This window comes from Chiloscyllium plagiosum, chromosome 1, assembly GCF_004010195.1.
Source record: "Chiloscyllium plagiosum isolate BGI_BamShark_2017 chromosome 1, ASM401019v2, whole genome shotgun sequence".
NCBI classification, from domain to species: Eukaryota; Metazoa; Chordata; class Chondrichthyes; order Orectolobiformes; family Hemiscylliidae; genus Chiloscyllium; species Chiloscyllium plagiosum.
In genome coordinates, this window is record NC_057710.1 from 155952462 (window position 1) to 155970877 (window position 18416).

Here is an 18416-nt window from a genome sequence, read left to right on the forward strand (position 1 = left end):
ACCACACACATACACCACACACCTACACACACACACTGCACACACCACACACACATACACACACACACCACACACACATACACACACATACATACACACACACACACCACACACACATACACACACACACATACCACACACCTACACACACACACTCCTACACACACACCGCACACACAGAAAATTAGAAATGCAAACAATAAAGGTACAGCTATGATTATGTGAGAGTTTAACCTACATATGGTTCTGTCATCACGAAGAATAACTTGCCCAAAGCGTTGGGGAATAGAGGGAAGAACTGAAGGAAATCAGTATTAGTAGGGAAATGGTGTTGAGGAAATTGATAGCATTAAAGGCCAATAAAACCCCAGGGCACAAAAATCAACATCCCGGGGTACTTAAAGAGCAGTCAAGGTGGTAATCTTTCAAGGTTCTATGGACTCTGGAACTCTTCTCTGTATTGGAAGATAGCAAATGTAACCTCACTATTTAAAGGAGATAGAAATCAAGGAATTACAGACTAGTTAACCCGACATCAGTAGTAGGGAAAATGCTATAAAACATTTAAAGCAGAGGACTTGGAAAACAGGGACAGGGTTGACAGAGCTAGCATGGATTCACTAAAGGAAGTGGTGCTTCAAAAATCTAATTGAGTTTTTCGAGGATGTAACTTATAGAGGTAATAAGTACAGCCAGTGGGATGTGGTTTACTTGGACTTTCAGAAGGCTTTTGATAAGATTACACATAAGGAATTAGCATGTAAAATTAAAGCACGTGTGATTGGGTGCAGTGTACTGACATGGATAGAGAACTGTTGGCAGATAGGAAACAGAGTACAAATAAACAGGTCTGTTTCTGAATGGCAGCCAGTGATTAGTGGGGTACTGCAGGGATCAGTGCTTGGACCCCAGCTATTTACAATATATATTAACAACTAAGATAAAGGAACTATATGTAATATCTCCAAATTGCAGATGACACAATGTTGGGTGGGAGAGTGAACTGTAAGGAAGATGTAGAGACACTTCAACGTGATTTGGACAAGTTGACTGAGTAAAGCAAATGCATGTCAAAATGAGAGGTTATCCACTTTGGCAGCAAAAGCAGGAGGGCAGCTTATTATCTGTATGGGGATAGGTTGGGAAAGGGGGAGGTGCAACAAAACCTGGGTGTCTTTGTACATCAGTCACTGAAACTAAGCATGCAAGTGGAGAAGGCGGAAGTGAAGAAGGCAAATCATATGTTTACCTTCATAGCGAGAGGATTCAAGTACAGAAGCAGAGATGTGCCAGGGCCTTGGTGAGACCACATCTGGAATAGTGTTTGCAGTTTTGGTCTCCTCATCTGAGGGATATTCTGGCTTTGGAGGGAGTGTAACAAAGAACTAATTCCTGGGATGACAGAACTGATGTATGAAGACTGTCTGGATCAGTTAGGATTATATTAATTGGGTTTAAAAAAAGAGGAGTGATCTCATAGGAACCAATGAGATTCTAACAGGACAGGATAAATGCAGAAAGGATATGCCTGATGACCAGAGAGTCCAGAATCAGGGGTCACAGTCTAAGAATACAGATGGACCACTTAGGACCAAAATGAGAAATGTCTTCATCCAGAGAATGGTGAGCCTGTGGAATTCTCTGCCACAGAAACTGAGTGAGGCTAAAATATTGAAAACTTCAAGGAGAAGTTAGATATAGTTTTCAGGGCTAAAATGATCCTCTAGTCTGCTGAGAGCAGAAACAGGGCACTGATTAGCCACAATTACATTGAACGGCAGAGTTGGCTCGAAGGACCATATGACTTATTCCTGTTTTTTGGTTTCAGCTAAAACCTTTAAATCTATCTGCTCCCCAGCTCTCAGTAAAAGATCCAATGGCACCATTTCACAGAAACGCAGGAGATATTGGGTAGTTTCCTGATCAATATTTATCCTTGTACCGCATCAAAAATAAAAAGATCCATCTTGTTATTATGGTATTGTTTGCTTTATGAGAAATTACTGTGTGTTTAAATGGCTGGTAATTTTCTATATTGTAGCAACAACCGCACTTTAGAAAACAAATTGCATTTTCTGTAAATGCTTTTAGAAGTCTGGTAGTTGTTAAAGATGCTATATGAATATAATTTTTTTTCTTAAAAATCACAGACAGATCCACAACTGAAGGAGGAATCCTTGGTTGGTTTTAACCCAAACAGCTTTTCTTTTATCAGGTCTCATTCTATTTTACTTCTGCATTTTTTTTATTTTTAGTTTTGGGATGAAGGATTCATTTTAAATGTTGTGGTTCTGTTTGCTGAGCTGGGAATTTGTGTTGCAGACATTTTGTCCCCTAATCCTCAGAGCTTGGGATCCTCCTGTGAAGCGCTTCTGTGATCTTTCCTCCGGCATTTGTAGTGGTTTGAATCTGCCGCTTCCAGTTGTCAGTTCCAGCTGTCTGTTGCAGTGATCGGTATATTGGGTCCAGGTCGATGTGTTTGTTGATAGACTCCGTGGATTAGTGCCATGCCTATAGGAATTAATTCACAACAATGAGCACCCGAGCTACAAATCTTCTCACAATTCATTTTAAATGCGTGTGTAACTTGTTTACAATCACTGCTCACCCCCCTCCACTATACTTTATACGGTTATAAATACAGTAAATGCTATTAAGAATGCTCAGTTGGAGAAGTACATTTCTGCTAGAGTTGCTTTCTGAAATCATCAGGGATTTGTGGTCCTTTTTACCTTACATTTGTTAGTTGCAGTGTCTCTGCACTTCCTCTTACAATAGGGAAATCAACCTGTTTATCTGAAATACTTTGAAACTTTCCATGGAAAAGTGCCAAATCACTGAACAAACTTACTGATGTCAATCTCTCAAATATAACTAAAGAACTTCGGTCTACAATGTGAAAAACATGTATTGATAAAAAATTAGCACTGCTTCATTCCCACTAAATACAGATGCATCTGATATTAAGAACTGGATTGTTAGAATTAGAACATTGTATGCAAGGGGACTGCACTACATTTACAGCAGGTACATAATGATCAATTGTCTACAGATGTGAGAATGATATACAATCTCATTCCCAGAATTTTAGTGTCTTTGGAACTAAGGGATGGCAATTGAGCATATAGGACTTTAAATTGTTAAAAGCTGAAGGATCCCTATTACTATTGAAAATTTTCCCTTTAACTTTGCATGACATTGTTCATCTTGCATTTGGACTCTGATGTAAGTAGGACACTGTGGAAGATGCACGATATCAGTGTTTGGTAATGTCGTGCTGCCTGACAGCAGGCAGTGCCTAAGCATAACCAGAGCATCAACCATTAAGCTGCAGTCAGCTCTTACATTTGTTGGTAGCTTCCTGTGCAGCAGTGCTGAGATCTCGGAGTCCCACCTCCGAGGAAGATTAGTTAGGCGATAGTGCATGAGGAGAAACAACAAGAGAAATGGTTTCCAAATTGCTGGAAAATCTTAGGTACCAACTATTAATCAATCAACCTCTTTCACATAAGCTGATATCACCAATTTGAGATATTCATGTGAGGGGGACAGGCCAGAAAAGCAGGTGAATGGACACTCTTCTTCCACGGCAACAATTTGAACATCAGGTTCACCACAATTTTCCAGATCATGTTTGGCCAGGAGTGAGGATATAACTGACAGAGGGAATGCCTTGACTCAGCCCTAACCCTTGCTCTATGTTTGGAGCAGGTGGAGACACCATTTGACCAAGTTGGGAACTTTGCTGTGCTAGTGGCCTAGCAATTCTGTGTACAGCCAAAATTTGCTTTGCCACCAGGTATTTTGCAATTAACCTTTGATACAATTTACCACTTTGAATTTTGAGAGCCATTATTTTATATCATTAAATTGCATAAGTTGCTCATTATACAATTTGAGGAAAAATATTTTATTTCTCAAAGTAGACTGCCAGCTGACAGCCTGCACCTCGGGTTGGCAAGGGTTGCTTAGAACTGCACTTTATGTCTGTGCTGTGCCCATCAACTATCTGCCTACAGATACTTACCAGTAATAGAGTGGCATTGAGTGACTAACACTATCCATTACCATGTGAGGCCCTTAAATAGCTAATTCGTAACCTCCGAAGGCCCTCCTCCCACACCACTGATTATATACGTTGCATCTCTGCGACTGAAGCAAATTCAAATGGAATGATAAATATAGTAAACAGTCTTGATTGCTCATCTAATGTCAACTACCAGAACGCATTCTTGATATTGAGTTTAGTGAAAACTCTACTTTAAGTTCACTTCACTAAACTCTCAACACTCTAGTCATTTGGTGGCTACTGCCTTGTTAAACTGTATTAGGTGTAGACATTTTCTGAAGGACCCAATTGGGTTTTGGTTGGTTTTGTCATGAGGAAAATGATAGCCATTCTGGTTGGTTCAAGTTGCTTCTGAATTTGATTCATTAAGGGATTTGGAATCTTCCTGGACATATAGTTACACAGCAGTTTAGCAATTTTCTTCAACATTATGAAAACTGGGTGGCCTGGACAACTTGGACCAAAGGGCCTGTTTCCATGCTGTAAATGTTTATGAAGAGGATTGATGAAGGCAGAGTGCAAATGGGATCTATATGGACTTCAGTAAAGTGTTCAATGAGGTTTCTCATGTTAGACTGGTTACCAAGGGTATATCACATGGAATACAGGAAGAACTAGCCATCTGGATACAGAACTGGCTTGAAGATGGAAGACAGATGGTGGAGGGTTGCCTTTCAGACTGGAGGCCTGTGACCAGTGGTGTGCCACAAGGTTTGGTGCTGGTCCACTGCTTTTCGTCATTTATATAAATTATTTGGATGTGAACATAGGAGGTATCATTAATAAGTTTGCAGATGACACCACAATTGGAGGTGTAGTGGGCAGCAGAGAAGGTTACCTCAGAGTACAAGATTTTGATCAGATGGGCCAATGGGCTGAGGAGTGGCAGATGGAGTTTAATTTAGACAAATGTGAGGTGTTGCATTTTGGAAAAGCAAATCAGGGCAGAACATAAACACTTAACATTAAGTCCTGGGGAATGTTACTGAACAAGGAAAACTTGGAGTGCAGGTGTATATTTCCTTGAAAGTGGAGTCGCAGTTAGGAATAAGAAGGCATTTGGTATATTTTCCTATATTGGTCAGAGCACTGAATATAGGAGTTGGGAGGTCATGTTGCGACTGTACAGGACATTGGATAGGCCACTTTTGGAATATTGTGTGCAATTCTGGTTTCCCTCCTATAGGAAGGATGTTGTGAAACTTGAAAGGATTCAGAAAAAATTTACAAGGATGTTGCCAGGGTGGGAGGATTTGAGCTATAGGGAGAGGCTGAATAAGGTGGGGCTATTTTCCCTGGAGTGTCAGAGATGAGGGGTGACCTTAGAGAGGTTTATAAAATCATGAGGGGCATGGATAGGATAAATAGGCAAAGTCATTTCCCTGGAGTGGGGGAGTCCAGAACTAAAGTGAGAGAAGAAAAATTTAAAAGGGACCTAAGGGGTATCTTTTTCACGCAGAGGCTGGCGCGTGTATGGAATGAGCTGCCAGAGGAAGTGGAGGAGGCTGGTACAATTACAACATTTAAAGGGCATTGGATGGGTAGATGTATAGGAAGGGTTTAGAGATATAGGCTGGCAGGTGGGACTAGATTAATTTAGGACATCTGGTCGGCGTGGATGAGTTAGACCAAAGGGTCTGTTTCCAAACTGTATGTCTCTATGACTCTTTGAAGTTATTTTCAGTATTGCGTTGCTTTAACCCTGTGAACAATTTAGGGTAACGTCTCTCAAAGGCACTTTTTCTCTTGTATGTTCCAGTTTCATTTGCCCTTTTGAAAAAGGCAGTACCATGGACCAACAGCGGCCCGCATGCATTCTTTGTTAGGGTCAGTTAATGGCCTCTTCTTCAATCCTCCCTGGCATCTGTGAATAACCCTAACTGAGAGTTCTGAAGACCAGCTGTTCCAACATGCCATTTGGATATAGAACTTGCTCAAAGGTAGAAGACAGAGGGTGGTGGTGGAGGGTTGTTTTTCAGACTGGAGGCCTGTGACCAGTGGAGTGCCACAAGGATCGGTGCTAGGTCCTCTACTTTGTCATTTATGTAAATGATTTGGATGCAAGTCTAAGAGGTACAGTTAGTAAGTTTGCAGAAGACACCAAAATTGGAGGTGTGGTGGACAGCGAAGAAGTTTACCTCAGATTACAACAGGATCTGGACCAGATCGGCCAATGGGCTGAGGAGTGGCAGATAAATGCGAGGTGCTGCATTTTGGAAAAGCATATCTTAGCAGGACTTATACGCTTAATGGTAAGGTCCTGGGAGTGTTGCTGAACAAAGAGACCTTGGAGTGCAGATTCATAACATCTTGAAAGTGGAGTCGCAGGTGGATAGGATAGTGAAGATGGCGTTTGGTATGCTTTCCTTTATTGGTCAGAGTGTTGAGTACAGGAGTTGGGAGGTCATGTTGTGGCTGTACAGGACACTGGTTAGGCCACTGTTGGAATATTACATGCAGTTCTGGTCTCTTTCCTATCGGAAAGATGTTGTGAAACTTGAAAGGCTTCAGAAAAGATTTACAAGGATGTTGCCAGGGTTGGAGGATTTGAGCTATAGGGAGAGGCCGAACAGGATGGGGCTGTTTTCACTGGAGTGTCAGAGGCTGAGGGGTGACCTTATAGAGGTTTACAAAATTATGAGGGGCATGGATAGGGTAAATAGGCAAAGTCTTTTCCCTGGGGTCGGGGAATCCAGAACTAGAGGGCATAGGTTTAGGGTGAGAGGGGAAAGATATAAAAGAAATCTAAGGGGCAACCTTTTCACTCAAATGGAATGAGCTGCCAGAGGAAGTGGTGGAGGCTGGCACAATTGCAACATTTAAAAGGCATTTGGATGGGTATATGAATAGGAAAGGTTTGGAGGGATATGGGCCGGGTTCTGGGTTGGGATATCTGGTCGGCATGGATGGGTTGAACTGAAGAGTCTGTTTTGGTGCTGTACATCTCTATGACTCTATGACTCTAAATACACTGCCTTAAAAACACTGTCTGAGTGAGTGCCTCCTCTGTAATGTTCCTCATAGATCAGCTCAAAAACTCTGCACACAACACATCATCCTCACCATCTTCAAATCTTGGGGTTGTACTTCAGAGGAAGATTAGGTGATAGTGCTTTAGGAGAAACAACAAAAGAAATGATTTCCAAATTGCTGGAAAATCTTATGTACCAACTATTAATCAATCAACTCCTTTTACACAGCTGATATTATCAATTCTAGATATTCATGTGAGGGACAGACCAAAGAAGGTGGTGGGCGGACACTCTTCTTTCATGGTAACAATTTGGGCATCAGGTTCACCACAAGTTTCCAGATCCACCCTGGTTTAAGTATGCTATGCAGAATACACAAGTAATGAGAGAGCAAAATAAGATAGAAGATGCATAAGACAGATAATATAATTGTGAATCAGGCACAATGTAGATGATTCAAATGGGAAATGAAAGAAAAGCAAGAAAGAGAATAAAAAGAAACTGGCAGGGAAAATAAAAGGGAATATCAAACCTTTTTTGGTATATAAATAGTAAAAGGATGGTAAAGGATAATTGGGTCTCATTAGGAACCTGACGTGGAAGCTGAAGAACTTTATGAATACGGATTCTGAAAACCATCCCACCCAAATACCCCCCTCCCGCAACCCTGCATCTTCCATTGCTAACCCACCGAGCCTGCGTATCCCTGGACAATTTAACATGGCCAATCCGACTAACCTGCACATCTTTGTGACTGTGGGAGGAAACTGGAGCACCCGGAGGAAACCCACGCAGACATGAGGAAAATGCGCAGACTTCACACAGACAGTCACCCCAGGCTGGAATTGAACTCAGGTCCCTGGCGCTGTGAAGCAGCAGTGCTAACCACTGTCTTAAAAACTGATGTGTCACCAAGGTTGCATGAGTGGTATCTGGGATATGTATAAGACTGGAAATTGCAGAGGTACAGGCCATAATCTTCCAATCCTCCTCAGATACAGAGGTAGTGCCAGAATACTGGACAATTACATTTGTACATATGATTTATGAGCAGCATTAAATCATTTGTTACTTTAAGCCTGCTTTGTCATTTAATAGTGACCTAGTTAGTCTGTTTGTAACCTCAAATCCACATTCCCACCTGTCCCCAATAACATTTTACCCTCTTCCTTACAAGAACATATTTCAATCAGGTCTCATCTTAAACTGCTAAACTCCAGCGATACAAGCAAAGCTTGTCCAACCTTTCCTCAAAAGACTACCTACCCATTTCAGGAATTACTCGAGTAAGAGTTCTCTAAACTGCTTCCAATGCACTTACATGTTTCCTTAAATCAGGAAACCAATGCAGTACACAGTATTCTGGACAAGGTATCACCAGTGCCTTGTATAACTGAAACAGAACTTCTGATTGATTGGTTTATTTATTGTCATGTGTACCAAGGTACAGTGATAAGCTTTGTTTATGAACAGTACAAGCAGATCATAGCAAGGATGTACAGATCAAAAAGCCTTAGACAAAGGCATACAGGTTACATTGCACAGGGCGTGCACTAGGCAAGATCAGCATTATTTGAGGAGTCCATTTGTCAGTCTATTAGTAGCTGGGAAGAAGCTGTTCCTGAACCTGTTGGTGTGTGTTCAGGCCTCTGTATCTTCTGCCTGGTAGCAGAGGTTGTAGGAGATCATTACCGGGGTTCAATTGGTCTTTGATGATACTGGCAGCCTTTCTGTGGCAGTGAGCTATGTAAATGGAGTTCATAGATGGAAGGTTGGCTACCGTGATGGTCTGGGCTGTGCACACCACCTTCTGCAGTTTCTTACGATCCTGGGAGGAGCAGGTGCCATACCAGGCGGTTATGCACCCAAACAGTATGCTCTCAATGGCACATCTGTAGACGTTGGTGAAAATCCTTTTGGACTTGCCAGACTTCATGATTCACCTGAGGAAGAGGAGGCACTGTTGTGCCTTCTTGACCATTGCATCTATGTGGCAAGTCCAGGATAGGGTGTTAGTTATTGTCATTCTGAGGAACTTGACGCTCTCCACTCTCTCAACCTCAGTTCTGTTGATATAGATGGAGACGTGTTCTCCTTTCTTTCTGAGGTCAGTGATCAGTTCTTTAGTTTTTCTGACCTTTCTCTACCTTTGAACTCAATTCACTTCCCTATCAATAATAAGACCTTTCCTAATTATTTGCTGTACGTGTGCACTAGTCTTTTGAGATTAAGGCATTAAGGTACATAGCTTCCTCTGCAAGTTAGATCTCCAGAAAGCATGTTTTGTTTTTAATTACTACCACTAAAATGAACAATTTTACATTGTTTCAACATTAACCAATTTGCCAAATCTTCAACAACTCACTTAACCTATGGATATATCCCTTCGCAGCTTCCTTCACAACTTACTCTTCTATTTTACAGCAAATGTAGTGACCAAATCTTCGGCAACTTCATACAAATCATTTATATAATTTGAGATCCCAAAGTTGATCCCTGTGGCACACATCATTCATTACATCTTGCCAACAAAAAAAAAGTCACCCATTTATGTTAGTCTCTTATCCCTGTTAGCGAATGATTTTCAGAAGATTTTTGATAAAGTTCCCCACAGGAGGCTGGTAAGAAAAATAAAATGACACAGGGTAGGATTACAGATTAATAATTGACTGACAGACAGTAGAACTAAATGAGTCATTCTTGCAGCAACAGGCTCTTTAAGCACGAAGCCAAGTGGCTGCAGAGCCACTCCAAGGTTCCGGGCATGACAATCAGCACGGGTTGCAAAAGGTGGCATTAACTTGCAGTTCTGGATGCTGCTGCTCCCACAGACCTCAGAAGTCCATCCAACTGGAAAGAAAACAAGAGGGAACATTGACTGAGACTAGCAGAGGATCAGTAAAGATCAGTACTTAGGCTCCAGCTATTCACAATATAGATCAAGGATTTAGATGTGGGGACCAAATGTATTATTTCCAAATTTACAGATGATACAATGCTAAGTGAGAATGTGTGTTGTGAGGAAGGTATAAAGTAGGGTCAGGAGAATGTGACAGGTGTAATGAATGGTCAAGAACATGGCAGGTGGAATAAAATGTGGAAAAATATGAGATTATCCACTTTGGAAGGAGGAACAGCTACTGAGTATTTCTTAAACAAAAAGAGATTAGTAAGTGTAGTTGTACAAAGGGACCTAGGTTACTTGTCGATAAGTCACTGAAGACTAACATGCAGCTGCAGCAGGCTATTAGGAAGGCAAATGAACTGTTAGCCTTTATTGTAAGAGGATTTGAGTGAAGGAGTAATTAATTCTCGCCTCAATTATACAGTAGCTTGGTTAGATCTCACCTGGAGTAATGTGTGCAGCTTAGGTCTTCTTATTTTAAGGAAGATATTGTTGCAATTGAGGAAGTGCAACCAGGGTTCACCAGACTTGTTCCTGGGATGGTGGGTGGGACTGTCCTCTGAAGAGAAATTGGAAGAACTAGACCTACATTTTGTTGGTTTAAAGAACAAGAGATGATCTCATACAATTGTAGAATCTCTACAGTGCAACTAGAGACCATTTAGCCCATCAAGTCCACACAGACCCTCCAAAGAGTGATGGAGAAGACTTAATGGGCTGAATGCCCTACTCATATTCCCACAATCATTGTTTGTTGTTGTTTATATTCTGTCCAAATATTTGAAATGCCACTTATTTTTTCACCATTATATGTTTTCTTTAAGCTGCATATTATCTTTAACTTACTTAGTTAACCATTGATTGTGGGTCATCTGGTTAGATTTCTCATTGCAAATGTTCACCCTTCAAAATAAAATTCAAAAACAGTGTAGCAAGCAACTATAATTTAATCATGATGGTGAAAAAATATTTAGAAAGGATAATTTGGGACAATATTACATTCATTGGAACAAATATGAATTAATTCAAGAAAACCAGCAGGGATTTGTTAAGGACAAAGCGTGTTTAGCTAATTTTCTTTGAGTTTTTTGACAAGGAAACAGAGAGAGTTCATTAAGGAAATGCAGTTGTTGTGCACATGGATTTCCAAAAAGCATTTGATACAGTCCCACCTAATAGCTTTTTTTTTCGCAAAATTAGAGTCCATGGAATAAATAGGACAATTACATTATGGATATGCAGTTGGCTGAGTGACAGAAAACAGAATTTCTTTTTGAACTAGAGGAAGGTACATAATGGGGTTCTCCTACTATTAGGATCTATACTTTTCTTATATATTAATGACTTAGATTTTGGAGTATAACAGACATAAAACCTGAATGTATTATGAATTATGAGGAGCATAGTGATAAAACTCCAAGAGGTGAAAGAAGCTGGTGGAATATGAACAAGTGACAGATGAAATTGTGTGTCAGGAAAAGAGAAGAGCAATTAACAAAAGCAAACTGGATTTGGGGTTTTATAAATCGGGGTGCAAAAGATAAAGATATGATGGATCTAGAGAGAACATTTTCTCAATCCCAGCTTGAGTACTGTGTATAGTTTTAGGCTTTACTTTTAGGATAGAAGTGAAGGCATTAACCTGTTTCCAGGAAGGAGGACTAGAATTCCAAAGAGTGAAGACTCCGGGCTGTTCTCCTCGGAGAAGTGGAAGTTGAAATTTGTCAGAGGGGCCTGGACAGTGTAGACAGGGAGAAACAATTATTACTGGTGGTAGGATGCAAAACCAATGGAAACAAACTTAAGCGATTGGCAAAAGAAGTGAAGGTGACATGAGGAAAATCCTTTTATCCACAACAAGTGGTTACAATCTGGAATACAGTGTCTGAAAGTATACTGGCAGCAGATTTGATTGAAACTTTCAAAAGGAAATGGATTAACTACAGAGAAAAGAAAAATGAACAATAATGGAGAAGATGCAGGGAAGTGAATCTCACAAGTTATTTCTACAAAGAGCTAGCACAGCCACAATGGGCTAAATGTCACCTCCTGTGATTTATGGCTCCCTATCCTCTCTGCTGCCTTCTTTGCTGCCCTTCTGTTATTCCCCTCCCTGCTTCATTCCTCCTTCTCATTCCTTTTCCTCAGACCCATTTCTGTTGCCGCCCAGTTGTCACTCTGCTGTCTTCTGTTATCCTTGCCTTGACAATATAAAATACAGATTATTGATCTTCGAATTCTCTTAGCCAATTTAATACCTGAGAGTGTTGTGGATGGAACAATTTTTCAGAGACCAAAACACATATGTAAAATGGCCACAGGGATCACCTGACCACTCAGGTTGGCTATGATTCATGAAACCAATGCTGATTAGATTACACACTGACTGAGGTGAAATTAACATTTTTCCAAAAGGGAATGAAACCAGTCAGCCACTTCCCATAGGTACCATGAAAAGGTCCTCATCTCCTAATTTATTTACACCATCTTGAAAATCTTTGCACCATGGAGATAAAAAAACTTACCTACGATTGTTAAGCATTAAATCAAGCTTTAGCAGACACGGAAAACGCAAACAAGCTGCAAATTCAAGGAGCTCTTTCTTGAAAGAGTAGAGATGAAATCAGGAATGCAGACAGTAAGCAAGCAGTGACAGACATTTAAGGGGTTAATTCATGACTCTCAACAAAAATGCATTCCAATAAGGATAGCCCTGAATCCAGCAAAAGAGGACTAAAAATAGAGAGAAGATAAACTACAAGGGCCACTAAAAACTGACAATAAGATCACCTCTAAATAAAGACAAAAGGTCAATGTGAACATTGGCCCCTTACAAAATGAATCAAGGTAGATAGTTATGGGAAACAAGGAAATGACAGAGTTGTTAAAGAGGTGTTTCGCATGGTGGAACACACTTCGAATATCCTACTAATACTAAAGAAAACAGGGAAGGAATTAAGCACTGTCACTATCGCTAGAAACTAATGGGGCGAAAGGCAGAGAAGGCCGTTGGCCCTGATGGCCTGCATCCTAGGATCCCAAAAGAAGTAGCTACAGAGATAGTAGATGCAATTTTCCAAAACTCCTTGGACTCAAAAAGTACTGGAGGATTAGAAAACTGCCATTGTGACATTGTTGATTCAAAAGGACAGGGAGGCAAACATCAGGTGACTATAGGCCAGTTAGCAGCATATTTGGAAAATCAATCTAATCAAACAGGGACAGCATGGTTTCATGAAGGGGAAATGCCTGACTAGAGTAGATAAAGGGGAATAGTTAATATTTTATATTTGGAATTCCAAGAGGTACTCAACAAGTTACCTCACTTAGGTTAAGTAATAAGATAGGAGCCCATGGTTTTGGGGGAAGTATATTGATGTGGATAGAGAATTAGTTAATGGGCAGGGAATAAGGGGTTCTTTTTTAGATTTGATCAATTGGTAATTAGTTGGATCCCACAGGGATCAGTGCTGGAACTACAAATGTTTACAATATACATGAATGACTTGGAGCAAGGAAATGAATACACTGACACAGAAAATAGGTAGAGAAGCAAGTGGCAAGAAGGATACAAACAGTTTCCAGATACATTAATAGGCTAAGTAAGTGGGCAAACATTGGGAAATGGAGTGTAATGTAGAAAAATATGAAGTTCATTTTTAAATAGGGAAAAAACTACAGGAAGATGCAACATAAAGGGACTTGGGGGTACTTGTGCATGAAGATAGCACACAGGTACAGTGGGTAATCAGGAAAGCTAATGGAATGTTGGCTCTTCTTTCAATGGGGTTGGAGTAGATTAGTAGGAAAGTATCACTGCAACTGAATAATGTGCTGGTGACACCAAGTCTGGAGTGCTTTGAACCGTTTTGATTCCCTTATTTAACGAAAGGTATCATTTCATTGGAGACAGTTCAGAGAAAGTTCAGTAGGATGACCCTGGTATACAGGAATTGCTTATGAGCAAAGATTAAACAACTTGGAATTCTACTCACTGGAATTGAGAAGAATGAGAGATGATTTCACTGAAACCTATCAGATTTTTAAGGGGTTTGATAAGGTAAGTGCTGAGAGGACGTTTCACCTTATCAGAGAGTCTAGGAGTAGAGGACATAGACTCAGAATAAAGGGGTGCCAATCTAAAACATCTCTCAGAATGCTGGGTATATTTGGAACTTCTTGTCACACTCCTTGTGTATATTTAAGGCTTAGATAGATAGATTTTTGATCATTGGCGGAATCAAGGGTGATGGAGAAAAGGTAGGAAAGTGAATATGAGGAATTTTGGATCAGCTATGAATGGTGGATCTGACTGAAAGGCTGAACAGTCTACTCCTGTTCCAATCTCTTAGCCTATGGCCTTAAGTGAACTCAGGCTGATAAGGCTCATTACTATCATTGGAATCTTAGGTTAAAACCTTCTACTTTAAAGGCATTAAAAGGGCTGTAAATATTTTAATCTTGCTTTGTAGTGGACACTGTCCCATGAATGTGTAAGGGCCCAAGTGTTATGACAGAGACAGACAGCTGAACCAAATCAACCTTTCTACCTCTGTATATGCTACACAATAAAATGAAAACTTGCAAAGATTCTCAATAGTTACTCCAGTAGTTCCGAACCAGAATTTTGAATAAGCAACCCCACTTTGCAAATAAATAGTTCCAGACACAAGTTTTACAAATAAATATATAATAACTTTAGCAGCAAAAAAAACTAACCCACAGGGTAATCTAATTAACATCTGTGCCTTAGACCTGAAATATTTGTTTGCAGTCTCCATCCACACAAAACACAGACAAACAAATACAGTCATGGGATACAAGGAAGAAAATAATAAAACAGGCCAGATTATTCCAATTGTTTTTACAATGTGCTGTTTTACAGGTGTAGATGTGGACTCCCTTGGTTGCTTTTCTGGAAACATTAATCGGGATCACCTTCTCAATTCACTGTGGTTGAGTGAGTAATATTTTAACTTCCTATGCTTGGTGCTTCTGAAAGTTGGTGAGGAAGATTAGGGAGGCAATTTTATTATCTTCATGCCGTGTCATCAGTGGCCAAACTCATCTCCCAGAAAAACATGGCTCAACACAACAACTCCAACTCTGGTTCCACCCTGAGAGACTAACCATATTTTCCCAAGGCTTCAATTACATTCAACATCTGCCATCTGTTTGTATATAGGGTTTCTTCCAGACTTGCCAGAACCAATTCCTGGATTATTCCCACCTTGTTAAGAGCTAATTTTTCAGGGTTGTTGTGTCAGTAGGAACCCTTTTTCATCAAAGCTTGTCCTCACAATATAACAAAAGTTTATTTGGTGTTTTTTTTCCTTTTATTATAAGCTATTTTCCAAAGTTCACAAGTCATATTCACCTCACAATTCCCAGTTCATGGCTCCAAATCAAAATTGATGAAATAATAAAAATAGAACTATTGAAAAAGCAGTGAGAGTTCTAACACATGTTGCGACTGTACAGGACATTGGTTAGGCCACTGTTGGAATATTACGTGCAATTCTGGTCTCCGTCCTATCAGAAAGATGTTGTGAAACTTGAAAGGGTTCAAAAAAGATTTACAAGGATGTTGCCAGGGTTGGAGGATTTGAGCTACAATGAGAGGCTGAACAGGCTCGGGCTGTTATCCCTGGAGTGTCGGAGACTGAGGGGTGACCTTATAGTGGTTTACAAAATTATGAGGGACATGAATAGGATAAATAGACAAGGTCTTTTCCCTGGGGCCAGGGAGTCCAGAACTAGAGGGCATAGGTTTAGGGTGAGGGGGGAAAGATATAAAAGAGACCTAAGGGGCAACTTTTTCATGCAGAGGGTGGTACGTGTATGGAATGAGCTGCCAGAGGAAGTGGTGGAGGCTGGTACGATTGCAACATTTAAAAGGCATCTGGATGGGTATATGAATAGGAAGGGTTTGGAGGGATATGGGCCGGGTGCTGGCAGGTGGGACTAGATTGGGTTGGGATATCTGGTCGGCATGGACAGGTTGGGCTGAAGTGTCTGTTTCCATGCTGTACATCTCTATGACTGCACGAAGGCCTAGTGATTAAGCTCACATCCTTTTAATCTTCCTCCGGTTAGCAGGTACTAAGATTGTTGTTTTTCAAATCAAGGAAACCTTCTGATTGGTCTTTAGCTGGATACAGCAAAAATCGTTAAATACGTTTGATTGGAGAAAAGCCCATGGTTGAGCACTTAACAAAAAGTCAAGTAAAGTTGAACTGTTTCCAAAATTTTCTGCCTTTAAATTCTATGATTTGGTTTATTTTCTGTGTTTTAAGATGGCGCCAGACTGCAGCAACACTAATCAAAACTTTTCATTGTATTTATAACAAAATACGTGTGACAATAAACAAATCAAATAAATAAAAGTATAACCTCAGGCGAAACAGAACTTACACCTATGTTGTGACCAATTGAGGAAACTGAAAAGTCTACACCTGTTTCAAAGCTTCTCACCTAGTCATAATAGCCTGACTTTTGCCCCATCTCTAATCTTGTGCTATAACGCTCCCTTTCTCTATCTTATTTTGAAGTAAAGGTGAAGTTGGAGAGTTAGAGCAGTCTTCCCAAAACTTCTGAAAGTTCTATTAATTTTAAATGGATACCTTTCACCCTGTTCAAACTCTCCAAAGAGAATTGCAGACAGGATCTGAACCACAAATGAAAGTTAGAATATTTTAATCTCAAATTATATACAGAAAGTGAAAGTGAAAAAAAGAAATCAGGAAGAAGAAAAAAATTAAATACTCAACAATAATTAAAATTTGAAGGTATAAGACTTCATAGTTAACAGTCATAGAGATATACAGCATGGAAATAGACTCTTCGGTCCAACTCGTCCATGTCCTCCAGATATCCTAAATTAATATAGTTCCACTTGCCAGCTTTTGGGCCATATCTTTCTAAACCCTTCCTATTCATATACCCATCCAGATGCCTTTTAAATGTTGTAATTGTACTAGCCTCCACCACCTGCCCTAGTAGCTCATTCATTTACGTACCACCCAGTGTGAAAAAGTTGTCCCTTAGGTCCCTTTTAAATCTTTCTCCTCTCATTTTAAACCTATGCCCTCTAGTTTTGGACTCCCCTACTTTGGGGAAAGTATCTTGGCTATTTGTCCTATTCATGCCTTTCATGATTTTCACCCCTCAGTTTCTGATACACTAGGGAAAATAGCCCCAGCCTATTCAGTCTCTCCCGGCAGCTCAAACTGTCTAAACCCAGCAATACTCTTGTAAATCTGTTCTGCGCTCTTTCAAGTTTAACAACATCTGTCCTATAGGAGGGAGACCAGAATTGAATGCAGTGTTTCAAAATTAGCTGAACCAATGTCCAGTAGAGTCACAATATGACATCCCAACTCCTATACTCAATGCACTGACCAAATGCCTTCTTCACTACCCTGTTTATCTGGAACTCCAACTTTAGGAACTTTGAAATTGCACCTCAAGGTTTCTTTGCTTGGCAACAGTCCCCAGGGCCCCACTATTAAATGTACAATCCTGCCCTGATTTGCCCTACCAAAATGCAACACCTCGCACTTACCTCAATTAAACGCCATCTGTCACTCCTTGGCCCACAGGTGCCATTGTACTCTGAGAAAACCCACTACTCCACCAATTTTGGTATCATTTGCAAACCTACTCACCATTCCCCCTATATATATATCAAAGTCATTTCTATAAATGACAAAAAGCAGTGGACCCAGCACCGATCCTTGTGGCACACCACTGGCCACAGGCCTCCAGCCTGAAAAGTAACCCTCTGCTAACACTCTACTCCTCCTTTCAAGCAGTAATACAGAGAGACATTAGTTGTTTTTGTTAGCAATACCAGTGCTTAAACATAATAATCTACTGCAGATATGGGACTATCTGCTTCTATAAATTGCCTTACTGTAAATTAAGATAACATGTGCTTCCTGTCTATTTCTTACTTGGCAGCTTATACAGTTCAATGTGCTTCAGAATCAGCTCAAAATCTCTGCTTAAAGAGGAGAAAATATGAAAGATGCAAAGGGATGCAAATGTCCATTTGGTTGGATTTGTGTGAGACAGGATTGTGACTAATACAACATTGAAGACTCACCTGGTAAGAATAGCTGTTAAATGTTCTTTTAAACAGGAAAAAGATAAAATAAAGCTGTATCATCTAAACTAAATAATAATTGGTAACTTCATCTTTCTGTTTTTAAATGAATGTGGGAATCAATAGGAGTCTAGGAAGTAGACATTAAAAAGTAATGAAATAATTGTTGAGGCAAAAAGAATCAGTGCAAGTTAAAAAAAAAACATCTACTTTGTCATGGTTCACAGATAAAAGGCAGCTGTCTAAAGAAATGTTGACTATATTGACCTGAAAATTGAAATGTTACTTAATATACTGCTACACAATCTTAACGGACAGTGTGAAAAAAATGACTAGCTTTCAATAATTTGGTAGGCGAATTTA

General features: G+C 40.1%; 1 protein-coding gene across 5 annotated transcripts in view; it reads left to right on the forward strand.

Annotated features, from left to right (window-relative positions):
* Positions 1–18416, forward strand: part of tlr2 (toll-like receptor 2) — a 67600-nt gene that overhangs the window by 35089 nt on the left and 14095 nt on the right. For all 5 annotated transcript variants that reach the window (XM_043700155.1, XM_043700149.1, XM_043700162.1 and 2 more), the window contains 2 exons: positions 14832–14906; positions 17909–18056. The gene's annotated coding sequence lies outside the window, so the exon portion shown is untranslated. The remainder of the gene's footprint in view (positions 1–14831; positions 14907–17908; positions 18057–18416) is intronic.